The sequence below is a fragment of the Marmota marmota genome, unplaced genomic scaffold, assembly GCF_001458135.2.
Source record: "Marmota marmota marmota unplaced genomic scaffold, marMar, whole genome shotgun sequence".
NCBI classification, from domain to species: domain Eukaryota; kingdom Metazoa; phylum Chordata; class Mammalia; order Rodentia; family Sciuridae; genus Marmota; species Marmota marmota.
In genome coordinates this window covers 19,705,833-19,710,900 of record NW_026000101.1, presented here as the reverse complement: position 1 = coordinate 19,710,900, position 5,068 = coordinate 19,705,833, and positions in this window count along the sequence as shown.

The window sequence follows — 5,068 nt, the reverse complement described above, 5'->3', positions numbered from 1 at the left end:
AAAAAAAAAAAAAAAAAGTGAGACATCTACGAGTTTAGATGTAATAAGTCAGCCATGCCAAGCAGCATGATCTTGTCCCTCTGGGAACTATAACAATAGAGAATCCTACTTTTAAAACTTGGAAAGACTATGAAATATGGTTACCAGGTCAGTAGAATGTCCAACCGTTGCTCATCTGCTAAATAAGGTAAGATCCCTTCTGATTAATTGAGGCTAAAGAATTTGTCGGTAGAAAGCCCGGGCTGTGGCAGGTTTGAGGTGTTGGCGTTTTTTCTAAGCATCTCTTTTCTGAAAAAGAAAAAAAAAATTCTTGTAGTTGTAGATGAGCAGAATGCCTTTATTTGTTTATTTTTATGCAGTGCTAAGGATCAAACCCCGTGCTTCACATGAGCTAGGCAAGAACACTGCCACTGAGCTATAGCCCCAGCCCCTCCAAGCTTCTCTTAATTTTACATAATCCAACATCTACACCCCCGGGCTGAATGTATTCTATAACATAAACTTTTCTTTCTCATTCTTGTCCTAACAAATATGCAACTGTTTCTCATTGCAATAAATAGCAAGCCCCCAAATCTTTAATATCACTTATGAAGTCCTGAACAATTTTTCTTTGCAACTTCTCTCTCCATTATCACAGCATCCTGTGCATAAACGGCACTGTTTTTTCCCCTTGAATGAATCAGGTTTTCTCACCTCAGATTATTCCCTCTGCCTGATTCTCTCTTTCCTTCACTAAGCTGACTCCTTTCCACTCTTTGTGTTGCACATGAGATTTTGCTTTCTCCAGAAGGCTCTCTTAGTCCCCACATGCATCATTAACCTCTCCTCTGTGTTCCCACAGAATCTCGGGCTCATTCTCTAATGATTCCTACCCCACTTTTTATTATTGTGTATTTATTTATAATCCTACATAGTTTGTAAATATCTTGTGGGAAGATACTACATCTGGTTTATGTTCACACTCTCAGCACAAAATAGGATCTCCTGAATGAGCAAATGTATGAATGGAAACTTCCCTGTCACTAAGTGACAGAAGACCTGCACTCAAGTCAAAACTTCGTTGTGTACCCTTGATCTTCATTGAACCTTAAAAATCTCTGCAGAAGAGAATCTGGAAGTAGAAATGTGATTCTTTGTCTGCATAAAACCAGGTGGCTGGACTCGGCAATGCCCTCATGATCCTTTCAACGCTATACCAATAGGTCCATATGCCAGGGGTGACAAGATACATTGGGTTTCTCTGAAACATATGCAAGGCAAGCACCCCTGGGAACTCAGAAGAAGAGGAAAGATGAACATTCTCTGTAAATGCACAGATTTGAAAATTCTCTATTCTAATTGTTATGGGAAGGAGGGAATTAATTCAAAGAACAAGTCTAGAGACAGGAATACTTGGCCAGACTAGGTCAACTCTTCTCTCTTTTAAGATCCAAGTGTTATTAAGAAACTATCTTTAATTAGTCAGGATTATGCTCCATATTGACTGGAATTTACTAATTTTTAGCATAGCTTCCAGTTTTTACTCTGGCTGTTAATTGGGCCTCTTTTTCACTTCTTTTCACTTCTTCTTAAAGTGAACCAGATACACATGTGCATAACTTGAGCCCCTCTTTCACCTCTGTCATGTTTAGGCAAGGGCAGGATTCTCTCTGTTCAAGCAGAGCCTTGGCTCTGTTTTAGCTGGCATGCAAATGTGGAGTGTGATCCATCATGTTTTATTTAATAGAGTCACTGAGAGAAAGGGAAAAGGAAATTGTTGTGAATTAAATGTCCTTGTCTCTTCAGGCAACAAGATAAAAGTTCTGATTGATTGCCGAGATGGCTGGAAATGGAAGTATTAATGCAAAACAATGATTTTGTTATGTTTCTATTCTCTGGAGTGTTGCAAATGGCAGAGAAAATTTTATTCCAGGAACAGATTAAGAGAGATAATTTCTTCTTTGCCAGAACAAGCAAATTTGGTGAAATCAGGAAGAAGGGGATGGCAAGCCAAGGAGTGGGCCCTTGAGGTCTTTGTCCCCATCCTAGTCCTGTTACCTATATTGCCATAGTGGACTTGGACAGATCACTTGCTGTTCCTGCCCTTAAGTTCCTTAATCTCTCATGGTTTGGTTGGAAGTGAGATATAAAGTCTCTCTCCGTGCTTACAGTTCTATAAAATTCTTTCTCCTTCTGAATGGAACCAAGAAATTGTCTTTTAAGATGATGCTGTTCTCTCAGAGATGCCACTGAGAATCTCTGGGGAAAATTATCAACAGGATTTTACCAACTATTGCCATTTCTCTTCAATGATATATGAAGAAATTATCCTACCGAGAATCTTATAGTAACAAATGTATAAAGTTCAAATATAACACAATGAATTGAACTTGACAATTTACCACAGTTAAGACAGTTTACCACGTCTTACTCAGACGTGGGCACTGCTGAAAACTAAAGGAGGTTTGGTTTTCTTCAGTGTGGGTTTCTTCTGCAAAGCACCCAAGACTGTTCCCTCCAAAATGTCTCCTGGGGTGTGTGTGTGCGTGTGTGTGTGTGTGTGTGTGTGAGAGAGAGAGAGAGAGAGAGAGAGAGAGAGAGAGAGAGAGAGAGAGAAGAAAGACAAACACATAAAGATCCCCTTTTTTGAAAGTTCAGAGATAACTACAAGATTCTACAGCTCAAAACAGAGTCTGTATCCTCATAGACCACACCTAATATTACCCGCAGAGTCAGAACTTGAACCCAATATGAGGTTAAATTTTTAAATGGAACTCAGGAATTTGTCTTAAACAGCAAGCCACTTTCAAAACCCATTCCAGTAAGGTCAAGCTTTATTCACCTGGTCTTGAAATGTTCTTTTACTTATGTATGTGTCTGTTTCTTTTTCATTAAATATCTGATGCTCAAAACACTAGCACAATTCACATCCTACAATATTTAAAAGATAATTCTGTTTGAATCACAAGAGATGTTGACTTGACTACTGCTTCGTTCAAAACAATTATTTAATAATTTATGTGCTAAAATGTCCATATCTTAAAAACAGTCCCCCTGAGTACACTGATTTCCTCTGCTGCTTTAATGGTTTCATTTTATTCAAAAGTTGTTTCTGGATGCACAAAGTCAAATGTAGAAAGTTGATATTCTAGTGTTATGGATAAAATGTAGTCAAAAATCTTCCCTTTGTTGGAATGATTCTTAGATAATAAAGAATAATCATTCTCTCAGGCTGTTGAGAGGCACAAACACACACACACACACACACAAACACACACACACTCACACACACACACACACACACACTCACACACACACACACAGTGTAAGTAATTCCCTGGCAGAGTAAATTAACAAATGTAACTCAAATGAACTTAACTTGTTAGTGTATAGAGGTAATGAGCCTGAAACCTGTGAGATTAGTGTAGGAGAGTGAGCTTGGGCAGGCTCCAAAGCAACATACTGCATCCCAAACAGAAAGAAATCCAAGCCATTTGTCCTAAGGAGTGCGAGCAAGAGAGCCGGCAGCAGGTCAGGGTCCACCCTTGGGAACGCATAGGTAGTGTCAGGAGTTTGTACAGCTGGGCAGTTTATGGAAATGTGTGGAGCATTTTCAAATATATTGAGTGAGTTTGGGATACACATCTAGACTTAGATTTGTCAATGTATATTTGTATTTATATAACTATCTTTACGTTATACTCTATAACTTAGCCGTCAATATCCTTAGTTTTTCATAATTCAATCTGAAAGCACATTAGATTAACCTTTGCCCCATTTTTAAATGCCTAAAAAGGAAAATAAGGATAAAATATAATTATAAGGAAAATTGTATCCTAATTGAATCTGAGAATGAACCTTAACATCTTTGACCAGTTTCTCAAGTCAGTTCACCTGCTGAGAGGTACTGGCCTCCCTGATTCCTAAAGCCAAATATTAGTGCTTGTATTTCATAAAGGTACATAAACTTTCTGTGCCTTAATTTCTTCTATTGGAAATGAGAATAAAAATAACACCTCATAGAGTAAATTTACAATATACATGGTAAGTACTACATTTATTTGCATTATTTCAAAGGGTAGATTATATTCAAAGTGGAATAAAGTTAGATTCTTATTTTGCAACATCCAAAAAATAATACTTTGAAAACTTTAAGGTAAACAATGAAGACTGAAAAACAACCCTAGCAGAAAACACAGGATTTTTTTTACAGTTTTGCAATAAAGTAGTATATGTGAGAAAACAAAACAGAAATAACTAGCAGGTTCAAATTTGTAAAGATAAACATTTTTCTATGTAGAAAAAGGTTTTTCAAAAGTTGATAAAGAAAAATTTTAAAACATTTTTAGAATATCTGAAACATGACAAACAAACAGGTCATATGCTTAATTTACATAAAAATAGACAGAGAACTTAATAAAGAAAAGGAGACTTTCCAATGGGGTTAAAAAAATAGGTAGAGAGCATGAACAGGCTATTTAACAAATAGGTATTATATATAATAACAAACAAAGTAATGAACATTAAAGCAACATTGAGATTGGTAATATCTACGGTAATATCCATGGTGATATGTGAATCTGGTAAAGATCTGAGCAATGAGAAGATGGATTCAAGAATAAGAAAATAAGTTAGATACACTGGTGCACATCTGCAACGCCAGCAACTCAGGAGGCTGAGGCAAGAGGATCGAAGGTGGAGGCCAACCTCAGCAATTAAGTGAAACCCTATCTCAAAATAAAAAGGGCTGGCTCAGTGGTAAAAGTACCCCTGGGCTCAATCCTCAGAACCACAAAAGAATAAGAAGGAGAAGGAGAAAATGATACAGAAAATATGGAGAACAGACTCAATATGGAGGATAGAAAGAATCAGGGAGAAAAGCCTGGCATAATTTAGAAGGAGGCAGCCTAGAAGTCTTACAGAGAGAAATAGACCTGGATCTGAGTTTTTTCCTCTGATGATGACATTGACATCCCTTAGAAATTTACTGGTTTACATGATTCTTAACTGTCTTCATCTAGAGCAGATTATGCTAAGTGAACCTAGCCAATCCCTAAAAAACAAATGCCAAATGTCTTCTTTGATATAA